The sequence below is a fragment of the Amphiprion ocellaris genome, chromosome 9 (assembly GCF_022539595.1).
Source record: "Amphiprion ocellaris isolate individual 3 ecotype Okinawa chromosome 9, ASM2253959v1, whole genome shotgun sequence".
NCBI lineage: Eukaryota > Metazoa > Chordata > Actinopteri > Pomacentridae > Amphiprion > Amphiprion ocellaris.
Genome location: NC_072774.1, coordinates 1,695,711 through 1,709,416, shown reverse-complemented (window position 1 = coordinate 1,709,416; position 13,706 = coordinate 1,695,711). Strand labels below are relative to the sequence as shown.

General features: G+C 43.1%; 1 pseudogene; it reads right to left on the bottom strand.

Annotated features, from left to right (window-relative positions):
- Positions 1–3,356: 3,356 nt before the first annotated feature.
- LOC111570801 (uncharacterized) lies at positions 3,357–9,222 on the bottom strand (annotated as a pseudogene).
- Between the last annotated feature and the right edge of the window lie 4,484 nt (positions 9,223–13,706).

Sequence of the window (13,706 nt, the reverse complement as noted above, 5' to 3'; positions counted from 1 at the left end):
GGAACAATCAGCCCTTAGCTTAGTATCAATACTGTAAGCCTTTGTATGGTAAATATACAACAAGCAGCCATTAGCTTAGCTTAGCATCAACACTGTAAACCTCTGTATGGCACATATGGAACAAGCAGCTGTTAGCTTAGCTTAGCATCAACACTGTACGCCTCTATATGATAAATATGGAACAAGCAGCCATTAGCTTAGCTTAGCATTATCACTGTAAGCTTCTGTATGATAAATGTGGAACAAGCAGCTGTTAGCTTCGCTTAGCATCAACACTGTATGCCTCTATATGATAAATATGGAACAAGCAGCCATTAGCTTAGCTTAGCATTATCACTGTAAGCTTCTGTATGATAAATGTGGAACAAGCAGCTGTTAGCTTAGCATCAACGTTGTAAACCACTGTATGATAAATGTGGAACAATCAGCCATTACCTTAGCTTAGCATCAACACTGTAAACCTCTGTATGGGAAATATAGAACAATCAGTTGTTAGCTTAGTATCAACACTGTAAGCCACTGTATGGTAAATATGGAACAAGCAGCCATCAGCTTAGCTTAGCATCAACGTTGCAAACCTCTGTATGATAAATATGGAACAAGCAGCCGTTAGCTTAGCATCAACACTGTAAACATTTGTATGGTAAATATGGAAAAAGCAGCAATTAGCTTAGCATCCACATTGTAAACCTCTGTATGGCAAATATGGAACAAGCAGCCGTTAGCTTAGCTTAGCATCAATGCTGTAAACCTCTGTGTGGTAAATATGGAACAAACAGCTGTTAGCTTAGCTTAGCATCAACACTGTAAGCCTTTGTATGATAAATATGGAACAAGCAGCTGTTAGCTTAGCATCGATGTTGTTAACCTCTGTATGGTAAATATGGAACAATCAGCCATTAGCTTAGCTTAGTATCAATACTGTAAGCCTCTGTATGGTAAATATACAACAAGCAGCCATTAGCTTAGCTTAGCATCAACACTGTAAACCTCTGTATGGCACATATGGAACAAGCAGCTGTTAGCTTAGCTTAGCATCAATGTTGTAAACCTCTGTATGGTAAATATGGAACATCAGCTGTTAGCTTAGCTTAGCATCAAAACAGTGACAACAAACCACCATCCTGCAGCTCTGCAGCTGTTTGCATGCAGCTACCAGCCTATGAAAGTGTCTGCTGAGTTTTTTTCTGAGGTTAACCTATTTCTGGATGGGTCAAGTTGCCAGGTAACCAGCAGAGACTTGGACGGCTGTTAATTAGTGAGCTTTGGAGGCGCTGGTAGGTGGAAGTATTTATAGAGAGCAGGCTAAACGTTTCCCCTGATTCCAGCTTCATGCTCTGTTAGATAACCAGCTTCACTTTTAGAGTCCAGCCAGAGAGATCTGGTGGTTTCTACACATCTGGTTCTGCCTGGATTCTGACTATTAGTGGCTGTTTTGTGCATATTTATGATCATTTTGTGTATATTTGTGGTTATCTAGTGTCTATTTGTAGTTGCTTTGTGACTTTTTGTGGTATTTTTGCGGCTGTGTTGTGTCTATTAGTGGTTGTTTTGTGTCTCTGTGGTTGTTTTGCATCTATTAGTGTTTTTTTATTTTTTTATTTAGCCTTTACTTAAACAGGTAGTCTCAATGAGACACTGAGTCTCATTCTCAAGGGAGACCTGTCCTTTTTGCCTTTTGGTGGTTGTTTTGCATCTATTAGTGGTTATTTTGTATCTATTAGTGGTTGTTTTGTGTCTCTTTGTGGTTGTTTTGCGCCTTTTTATAGTCCTTTGCATCTATTACTGGTTGTTTTGTGCCTTTTTGTGGTCGTTTTGCATCTATTAGTGGTTGTTTTGTATCTTTTTGTGGCTGTTTTGCATCTTTTAGTGGTTGTTTTGTGTCTATTCGTGCTTGTTTTGCGTCAATTAGTGATTGTCTTGCATTTCTCTGTGCTATTCTTTCTCTTGCCAGAATGAGAACAGTTTTCTTTCACACTATGACAGTGAACCGTTGCAGCCCATCGCTCCTGACGAATTGACAGCGTGAACAAATGTTTGTCCTGAAAGCGTCAGAAGTGCGAGTTACTGTACATCCATGTTCCATTAATCACCGGCAGTGTGTGCTGCTGTGGTCTGCAGATGATCCGGGACGGAGGCTGGACCGCAGTGGGACACGGAGACTGGAGAGGCAGCGCAGGGTTGAAGGTCTAATTAATGGAAATGTAGGTTATTAGTCTCCTGATGAGGACACTGGCAGAGAATTAATTAACAATTATAATTAGCAAGATTGTTAGAGAGCAAAATGGTGTCAGCCGGCGAGATAAGAGCCGGGGAGCTGGCGGTGTGTGTGTGTGTGCGTGTGTGTGTGTGTGTGTGTGTGTGTGTGTGTGTGTGTGTGTGTCGGACGCTGTCACGATTGTAAAAAAAAGCAGCGATCTGACAGTGATATATGTCGCTTCAGCATTAGTCATGCAGCTGATTGGAAACGATAGCAGGGTTTTCCTGCTCAGCTGTTTCTCTGCAGTTTCTGGACTCTCTTCATGTCTGCATGAGTCATGTTCTGTCATTGGCACAAATAAACGAGGAGAGCTGCGCTAATCAGTGGAGCGATGTTTGGGTCTGTTTGAAGCCGTTTTCTGTCTATTAGTGGTCATTTCGTGCATGTTTGTGATTGTTTTGGGTCTTTTTGTGGTTGTTTAGTGTGTATCAGTGGCAAGTTTATGTGTCTTTATGACTGTTTCGTGCATGTTTGCTATCATTTTGGGACTTTTTGTGGTCGTTTTGTGCATGTTTGTGATTGTTTTGTGTCTATTTGGGGTAGTTTTGTGTCAATTAGGTTTTTTGTGTCTCTTTGTTGTTGTTTTGTGTCTCTTTGTGGTTGTTTTGTGTCTCTCTGTGGTTATTTTCTGTCCCTTTGTGTTGTTTTCTGTGGTTACACTTTCTAGAACTTGGTCTTTGTTCACCTATAGGCAGTCATGTGATCCATTAATAAAATAAAATATTGATTTCAGGGACTTTAAACAAGTATTTAATGATGTTTTTATTTGATGTAACAGCTCATCCTTTACTTTGCAGCACCTCTTTAATTCTGATAAATAATAGATCCCCGCTGTCACATCGACTTCCTGAAGACGGACTCTGAGGTCGGTCCTCCATTGATAAACAGGACACATAAACGCTCACAGAGCTCCATGATGAGTAAGCACTCGGTATCGCTGTGTTTCTGCTGCCTATCTGAGCATGCTTTACAGCGTTTGATCCCGGCCATAAAAGTGAAGCTAGAGCTCAGCCAGCCGGTGATCCATGAAGTAAACCCAGAAGAAAAACACACAGATTCAGCTGAGATGATTAAAAGCAGTGGGAAGACGCCACAGAGTAAAGAAAAGACTCAAATCATCCACTAACTCCTCTCTCCTGATCTGGAGATGACTATATAGGGAACTATGGGCTTTTAAATCACTCCAAGGGGACAAATAAAGTTTTTTTTAAATTGTAATTGAAACATAGGCTACCACTAAAAGACACAAAACAACCACTAAAAGACACAAAACAACCACTAAAAGATGCGAAGCAACCACAAAGGAACACAAAATGGGCAGAAAAAGATGTAAAATGACCACCAAGAGACACACAACAACCATAAGTAGACATATTCTACATAGTATTTGTCAGAAATCTGTAAAAATACCACCAACCTTCAGTCTTGTCTCTCACCCGTCCACCATGTTGCTCCATATTGCTGGTTATCAGCTGTACACTACTCCTCCTGGTGCATTGTGGGATCCTCTGAGTGACTTCATGTTGAGGAAACATCTGGCTGGCAGCAGCAGAAGAGGAGAACTAACCTTCTCTCAGATGATTACTGACCACGGCTTCATGAAACTGAAAATCCTCCTCCATATGATCTTTTTTGGGGAACAATCAGCGTTTCATCCATTACCGGCTAACGAGCTCCAACCTGCTGCTCATCAGGAACCACATCTCCTGTTTAATGAAGAGTCTTTACGCTGGAGGCAAACGCTTGGCAGGTTATTATGGTCTGTCAACATACAAACTCTCCAAAGTTATGCTGCTGCTGATCTGCAGCTACAAACGCACCACAGGAAATCTACCAGGTAACGTCCTGGGTCTGAAATCAGTTGCTAATAACAACAAAAAGACACAAAATAGCCACAAGATGACCACAAAAAGACACAAAACAACCACAAACAGACACAAAATGACCACAGAAAACACTAAACAACCACAAAAAGACACTAAATGACCACAAAAAAACACAAAACCACACAAAATGACCACAAAAAATACAAAACAACCACAAAAAGACACAAAATGACCACAAAACAACCACAAAAAAACACATAATGACCACAAAAAATACAAAAAGACCACAAAAAAACCCACAAAACCACAAAGACACAAAATGACCACAAAAAAGACACAAAATAACCACAAAAAACACAAAATAACCATAAAGCAACCACAAAAAAAAAGACAATGACCACAAAAAGACACGAAACAGCCACAACAAGACACAGACACAAAAAGTAGCCACTAACAGACACTAATAGTCATTGTTGTGTGCCTTTTTCTGGTTATTTTTGGTTCTGTAATGGTTGTTTTGTGTCTCTTTGTGGTTAAACTTCCTCAAACTTGGTCTTGGTTCACCGATACGTCAACATATGATCCATTGTTAATTTAAAACATTGATTTTATTCGTTCTAAACACGTATTTGATGATTTATTCTCCATTTATCTAAACAACAGCTGACTTCTTTCACTTTGCGGCACCTCTTTGGTTTTAATAAATAATAAATCTCGGCCGTCAGACCGACTATTAAAGGTCGAGTTCAAAGCCTGGAGTATAAACAAGTCCAGGAGGCTGAAGGTCGTCGGCTGACATGAAACCGTACGAAGAAAATAGCAGCAGGACCTGGAAGCCTTCAGTGGGAATCCAAAGTTGTTTAAATCAATCCAACTGGACTTTAAGAAGGTTCCTTGAAGACAATTCACCTCTTATCCAAGAGGCTTTTTCAGTTCTGGTGGTGGTTGATGTTGCCTCAGCTTATAACCCCTGTGAGGTGTGGTCAGTGTTATTCACATTCTGACGACCATTGCCAAAGCCCACCTGGCTCCTCAACGATGGTCGTTGGGAGCCAGGGAGTGACAAAGGGGTCGTTGAAATGCGAGTTTCACCGAGCCCTCGTATGCTAATGGTGGTCGTTAGCATGAGCCACCTCACCTGAGTCATTCTGCTGAGTAGTTCTTTTGGGGAGTTTTGAAAGGACCTGATTGTAAAATGGCGAAAGATGATGTCGCAGACCACACCCCCCTGTTCAGAGATGGCTTCTCCACTTTGACATGGATGGCTTCTTTCACGCCTCTCTCAAACCATCTGTCCTCTCTGTCCAAAATCTGAACATTGGTGTCCTGAAATGAGTGTCCCTCTTCCTTGAGGTGAAGGAAGACCGCCGAATCCTGTCCTGAGGAAGTGGCTCTTCTGTGTTGAGCCATTCGCTTGTTAAGTGGCTGTTTGGTTTCCCCTATGTAGAGATCTGAGCATTCCTCGCTGCATTTAACTGCATACACCAGGTTGCTCTTCTGACTGCGTCGTGTGGGGTCTTTTGAGTGGACCAGTCTTTGTCTGAGTGTGTTATTTGGTTTAAAAAAGACAGGGATCTGGTGTTTGTTCAAGATCCTCCTCAGTTTTTCAGACAGTCCAGACACATTCGAAATCACTATGTTGTTTCGCCTGTTCTCCTTCTCTTCAGTTCTCACTGGGTTGTTCTCCTTTCTGGATCTTGTGTGAGCCTTCACAAAGGTCCAGTCAGGATATCCACAAGTTTTCAGTGCCCCTTTCAGGTGTTTTTGTTCTTTTTCCTGGCCTTGGGTACTGGTGGGTAACTTGTCGGCCCTGTGTTGCAGGGTCCTGATGACCCCTAGCTTGTGCTCCAGTGGGTGGTGAAAGTCAAAAAACAGGTACTGGTCCATGTGTGTTGGTTTCCTGTATACCCCAACACTCAGACTTCTGTCCTCTTCTATGTGGACCTCACAATCCAAAAAGGGCAAACTGTTATCCTTTACATCCTCTCTGGTGAACTTGATGTTGCTGTCCACAGAGTTGATGTGTTCGGTGAAAGTTTGCACCTCCTGGATTCTGATCTTGACCCATGTGTCGTCCACGTATTGGAACCAGTGGCTCGGTGTTGCTCCGTTAAATGAGGTCAGGGCCCTGTGTTCCACTTCTTCCATGTACAGATTGGCCACAATAGGAGATACTGGCGAGCCCATGGCACATCCATGTTTCTGCCTATAGAAGCTCCCTCTGTACTGGAAATAGGTGGTGTTCAGGCAGAGGTCCAAAAGTTGGCAAATCTGGTCTGGGTTGAGGTTTGTTCTTTCACTGAGGGTGTTGTCTTGTAAAAGCCGCTGTCTCACTGTTTCCACCGCCTCCGTTGTAGGAACACGTGAATAGGGAGGTGACATCGTAGGATACCATGGTCTCATCCGTATCCAATCTCAGTCCTCTCACCTTTTCCACAAAGTCCAAGGAGTTCTGTACATGGTGGGGATTCTTCCCCACCAGCGGGGCCAAGATGGTGGCTACATGTTTGGCAATGTTGTAGGTAACAGAGTTAATGCTGCTGACGATAGGCCTGAGGGGGGCTCCTTCTTTATGAATTTTGGGGAGGCCATATATGCATGGAATGGCATCCCCAGGGTACAGGCGATGGTACTGCAGGCGGTTTATTGTTTCCTCCTTCTGTAGCTTCTGTAGGCAATCCACAACCTTCTTTTTGTAGCTGCTGGTTGGGTCGCGCTTCAGGGTCTCATAAGTGCTGCTGTCGCTAAGTAAAGACATTACCTTGGCATGGTAATCCGTTGTGCTCAGGATCACAGTGCATCTTCCTTTATCTGCTGGAAGAATGGTGATGTTCTGGTCCTTACTCAGTGCTGTCACTGCCTTCCTTTCTTGGATGGAGAGGTTGGAAGGGGGGACCTTAGCTTCAGAAAGGGCTGCTGTTACCTTTAGCCTTAGCCCCTCTGCTTCTGTTGAGGATAGGTTGTTTTTCTTGATGGCTGACTCTGTGGCCGTAATGAGGTCCACCACCGGTAAGTGCTGTGGGGTGACGGCGAAGTTTAGTCCTTTGGCGAGGACATCCTTCTCTGGTTGGGTGAGTTCTCTGTCTGATAAGTTCCTCACCCATCTGTCTTGTGTGTTATCTGCAGTTGGACTCCCTGGTTTCTGTCTCCAGCTGAGTTCTTCTGCCCTTGTGTTTTTGTGTGCCCGAGATTGGAGGCTTAGAAACTTACGTCTTTGCCTTTCCTTGCTCTTAATATGTTGAGATAGTTGGGCTGTCTCAACAAACTTAGAGACTTCCTCCAAGATCACCGGAGGCAGCATTGGCGTTAGTTTCTTGAAGAGCTGGTCAGACTTTGTCTTCAGGCCCTCGATGGTGAAGTGGACCTGCCTCACTCTCTCATTCAGGAGTTGGTTTTGGGCCTTCTCCAAGATGGAGTTTGCCCTGTGTCCCCTCACTGTGGATCCTAGTCGTAAGCTGGTTGGGATGAGGTTGTTTTGGCGGCATCTCAAATTGAATCGTAAGTGGTTTCTGTAATCTGCAATCTTCCTCGCTGTCCTTTCATACTCCCGCACCACTCTGAGGGTGTTCCGCCCAAAGTGTTTAGTAAGATGTGGGAAGAAGAGGAGGCTGAGGAGGAGGATGGAGGGCAGCTGGTCTGAGGGAACGTCTGAGCACATCTTAATCTTCATCCCAGTTTTCTAGGATGAAGTCCCTGTGGGCAGAAGGCCTCGCACACAGACACACACCAGGCAACAATTATTGTCCTAGATTTTGTTTCAGACGGTCACAGAATAAAACATCTACCAGCCGCTTATACTCTGACAAAAACACAAACACCCTCTGTTCCAGCTGCTTCTCTCTGGAATATCTACAAGTTTAGGATGTTTTAAAGGCTTCACCAAAGTAGAGGAAACACTCATAGCTTAAATCTAGGTCTTTTTTAAAATCGATTACTGAAAAATGTCCAATTCCTGTTTTTTCTATGGGTTTCAAAAGGTAAAAATATGGTTTATTTAACGGGTTTCTGATGAGCAATGTGGCAAAAATTGATGAGTTTTGAGCTTTTATCAGAGTAAACAGCAGCATTTTTGGTGGATTTATGTCTTTTTGTGGTAATTTTGTGGTTGTTTGTGTCTTTTTGTGGTCATTTTGTGTCAACACAGAAACCATCAGCGGAATGCAGCAGAAAAGAGGAATCCGCTGGGAGGACGGAGTGATTGTAGAGGAGAGACAAGCAGCGATGGAGTCTAAACCAAACGACAGAAGCAGTCAGAGGAAACGGAAAATCAAAACAGAGCAGAAAAGCAAGCCGAAGAGAGTGAGTATTTTTTTTCTTGTTTTGAGAGGGACATTTTTTCCTGTGTGTACCTTGGTTCGTCTTCTGACCAGAAGAACCATCCTTGTAGAACTTCTTCGGGAAGAACACAATACTCTAAACTATGGGAAGGACTGCAGCTCTACCAGTTAAAGCTGCCGATTCAGGATCTTAGTTTTTGCAGCGACACCACCGACTAAACTGGATAACTAAGAGAGTTTGCTGACCTCTAATCCTGCTAGAAATGCAGCCACCTCCACATAATACTGCACTGGAAAAAATGCCTCTCTCAAAACAAGAAAAAAACTTATTTCAAGAACTTTTACCTTGAAATAAGTGAAAAAAATCTGCCAATAGAACAAGTGAAAAATGGCTTGGTGAAATAAGATATGATATTTATATTCTTGAGGTCTTAAAATTAGCTGGGAAAACTTATTTTAAGCTATATTTTACCAGGATTGTCAAGCTTAGGTGTCTTAAAATAAGCCAGATATGCTATAAAAAATCAGCAGTTTTTCACTCAAAAATAGATTTTCACTTCATGTAACCTCCTAATTTGAGATGTGTTAACCCTCCTGTTGTCCTCATTTATGGGCACCAAAAAATATTGTTTCTTTGTCTGAAAAAAAAAATCCAAAAATTCTGCAAAAAAATTCCCAAAATTTCTGAAAATTCCAATAATTCCTTAAAAGTTTCCCTTAAAAGTTTTATTTTCAAAAAAAATCCCCCAAATTTGGCAAGAAAATTCTTGTAAATACTTTTAAAAAATGAGTAAAAATCTTCCAAAGAATCCTAAAAATATCTAAAGTGATTCCATATATATCAGTAAGACTTCTAATATTTTCTTCAAGAACATTCACATAAAAAAATCAACCAAAATCCAATGAAATTCGCTGGATTTTGGTAGATTTTTTTGTGAATGTTCTTCAGAAACATTTTTAACATTTCTTTTTTTCCACCAAAAAATGTTCAAAGATTTCCCAAAAATGTTGAAAATGTGGACATCAGAAGTTTCACTGTGAAAATACATTTTTTTCCACATTTTCAAACTTTAAAACCGGTCAATTTTGACCCACAGGACGACACAAGGGTTAAACTTGTTTTGAGTTTTCTTGTAAAATTCAACTCAAACCAAGATAATTTCAAAATTGTTTGACTTAACAAGATATGTAAAATGCATTGTCTTAAAACAAGTCCCTCCATCTGCTGAAATGTCTCTTGTTAAGTGAATTTATCTTAAATCAAATGGGATGAGACATTCTGACTAAAAATAAGAGAAATAGACTTAGTGCAGAGGTTCGTTCCTGTAAACGATAGCATTTCCGCTAGTTCCCGCAGTGGAAAACCGCCCCAGATACCGGAGTTCAGCGGAGATTTCTTCTCAGGGTTCAGACATTCATCAGTGGACCAAATCCAGACGATATAAATTTTACAGCTTCAAGATAAAAGCATTGTTGAGCAGCGTGCACTTCATATAATGTATATTTAATCAAATAAAAATCGGATTCCCGTATTTGATATCCATAAAAGCGCTCTGAAGCAAAACTACATCACTGCTGGCATCTGGTTGCAGTGAGCTGGAAGATAAATGATGGGAGACGGAGCCAGAGACGGACGACGAGTTTGTCCTCCGTCCTCCCATAACGCTGACCTCACATCAGCGTTTGGGGACGCCGTGATCTGACCGCCTGTAACTCAATCTCATTAGAGTGTTAAGTCATTACTGCGTGTACACTGAGGCCTCACAATGCAATCAGCCATTAGCCGTCACTCTCACAAAGCAGGGCTAATTAGCAGATCACAGGCGCTCAGGGAGCTCAGCAAAACATATTTAAGACCCTCAACGCTCGCTCATGATATCATGTGTCAGGTGCTGCTCAGATGAGACGCCGGGAACATTTCTGAGGAGCAGACGAGAGATTTTTCTTTTTAAAGATCAGATCACATCTTCTGTTGTTTTCCTCCGTATTTCAGTCCCTAAAGGATTTCGCGGGCATTTTTTGAGGTTGTTGCGGCTGAAAGCGCTTGAATTCACGGCAACTTTTCTAAAAAAATTGCGATGTAAGTTGCGATGTTTTAAGAGTATTTGTTGCAACGAAATTGCGGGAGACGTGACAGTTGCTTAAAAGTTGCATTTTTCAGCTTTTAGAACATGTTTCAACATTGGAATTGACAATATTCCAAAATTAATTCTCTAAGGCTCCAACCCACATGTAACCGGACCATCATGCAACACGCGGTGTGTTTCCAGCTGTGATCAGGTGCGTTTACCCGTAGAGGGCCGCAGCTCATTTGCATAAATTAGACTGGACTTCTACTTTATGCAAATTTGATGCCGTGTGTAGAGATTCCACGCATCACAAAACTTTTGTCAAACTTCTAAACCAGCCGTCGTTGAAATAAAACGAGGACAGATTCAGCAGATTATTTCTCGCCTCAAATGCTTTCAGAAATACTTTTCGCCGAAGTGTTTTTGAAATAAAAGGGAAAGTTTGCGGCCGAGCCGCTGTGTTTATCCGACTCATCTGCAGGACTGTGCAGCTGAAAGCTTGGTGACGTGACCACGTAGCGGTCTGCTGTTGCTCCAGATGTCATGTGACCATGTTGTGGTCCGCTAGTGACCGCCCAGCATCCGTGTGATTTTCAGATGCGGTGCATTTACATGCAGGAAAATCACATCCAGTGGACACGCAGCTAGGGACACGTCTGCATCTTCAAACCATAAACAAGGAAGTGAATTCGGTGATGTATGTGCATTATATTTGGGACTGCTAGTTAGACACACAGGTATTAAAGAAGTGTGCTTAAATTACTCTTACACTACACATCAGCATGAAATAATAAACACAATGTGCATATGTCCAGAAGTATTGCACCATTATCCACTTCAGTTCACTCTCATAACCGTAATATCACCACTGCTTTCTTTCAACACCCGCGAAAACAAGAGGAAAATAGCACCAGAGCAGCTAAAAAGGCACATTTCTCACCGTTGCTCTCTGTGTATCAAGGCGGAGCACGGCGATGTCGGACCTTGCCGCGGCTCTCTGGGTGAAAGGCAAGTGGTTAGCCTGTTAGGCACAGAGCTAGCATTAGCATAGACGACGACGGTAAGCGTCAACAAGGTTTTTTTTCTCCGCCGGATAATTGACTCGTCTTACCGATGTAACTCTCTCCTTCGTTCAGTCACTTGGCTCCGGACCTCCAGTGGGTAAGTGCTCCAACTGTTTTTTTCCTTTTCACAGGTAAACTCCGAGGTTTTCGCTTCCTCTTAGCATGCAGCTGCCCTCGCTTCTCTGGCTGAGATCAGAAGGGACCGGAAGAGCAGCGCGCCTGCACTTCGCCTCTGAGCCGACAGGCTGAGCATGGCCTGCGTAGCCTCTGATTGGCTGCTGAGAGCTAGGTACCCCACGTGGGACCATGTGAGCTGAGCGGTGCATTCAAATGCAATAGGATATCTAACACTCTACCGATGCAAAACAAATAAAGATAAAGAAAATAAATAGTCTCTCTTCTGTGATTGTACTCAAATAACTGTGTGTGTTTTTTTACACCTGGCTACACCCTCCCCTCCTGAACCTATGCACGTCCCTGTGCATAGTGGACAGTTAAAGGACAATTATTCGAGTGACAAGGTAAGTGGTTGAACAGGTTCTTCTCTTATGACTTCTGCCCAAGCTGTGGACCGTCCTTGAAAGAATGATTTCACTGCTGTGATCAAAGGATTTCCTAGCTCTGTATAATCCAGCCATCGTGGTTGTTGACGGTTTCTCTCAGATCTCCAGACAGAATCATTTATATCTGTGTTCTCCTCTACATCCATTGGGACTGTTCCATCCTTCCCTTCCATTTCACCTGTTTCCTTTCTTTCCTTCCTCAGGTTCTGCTCCTGTAAGAACATCATTCTCCTCATCTTTGTCAGACATAACTGAGGGAACTGAGAGCTGCTCTCCTCGGATGTCTGGATAATCATCCTTGGGTGAGTGATTCTGAATCAAGGTGGTTTCATCTACTTGTTCGGTTGGTGTGGTTCTATCGAAGGGTAAGTACCCAGTATCACTCTGATGAGAGTTAGACTCGACGAACATCAAAGGAGTACTATTAGGTAAGTTGTCAAAATTGGATTGGGTGTACAGATCGGGGTGGATTGTCAAGATCATGTGAGTTGTCAACATCTGGTGGGTTGTCATCATTTTGAGCATTTACAGAACTCTCAATAGAACAAGGGCCTGGAGGTTCAACATGCTGAGCATCTTGGACATGGGCAGATCCGGGGGCACAGGAATCTCACTGACCATGGGGACAGGGGAACTTCACCAAACAGGAATGAGTGCATCATCTTCTTCATCTGAGGAATGCTCTTCCTCTACCACAAGGTTTGCATGGGGTCCTGGCCTGCGTGGTACCGGCTTTTGCACCGGCTCACGGTTTTCCTCCACAGGTAGGTAACCGCACGGAAGCAACAGGTCCCTGTGTAGTGTCCTTAGGGGACCATCCCCGTTTTCAGGTTTAACAGTGTATACAGGGAGAGTGCCTGCTCTTCTCACCACCACATGGACAGTAAGTTCCCATTTGTCTGAGATCTTATGTTTTCCCCGAATGCGAACATTCCTGACCAATACTCTGTCTCCAGGTTCCAGGTCTGAGGCAATGACATGTCTGTCATATCGTTTTGTTCTTGTGAGCTATCTTCGCAGCTTTTTCCATAGCTCTCCTTGAGACGTGACCTTAGGTTTTGCACATACTCAGAGTGAGATGAATGTTGACCCTCTTGTACTGGCAACTGGAAAGCAAGATCAACTGGCAAGCGAGGTTGGCACCCAAACATCAGTTCATACAGAGTGAAGCCAGTCACCTCGTTCCTGGTGCAATTATAGGCATGAACCAGGGGTCTCACATGATCACGCCAACAGGACTTATCTTGACTTTGGAGAGTGCCCAACATATCAAGCAGGGTACGATTAAATCTTTCCACAGGGTTGCCCCTAGGGTGGTATGTGGTTGTTCGAACCTCGTGGATACCAGCTACCTGACAGAGTTCCCTGATTGTGCGGGACTCGAAATCTGGACCCTGATCACTATGTAACTTCTCTGGGATACCATAGCGTACCATAAAGTTCTCCCACAGACACTTTGCTACTGTGCAGGCCTTTTGATTGGGTGTTGGGATAGCGACCACAAATTTAGTGAAGTGATCTGTGATCACCAGTATATCCTTGGTTCCGCTTTTGTCAGCCTCCAGGGACAGGTAGTCCATACAGAGGAGCTCAAGAGGTCGAGTAGTCCTAATGTTCACTAAGGGGGCTGCTCTTTCAGGTCACGCC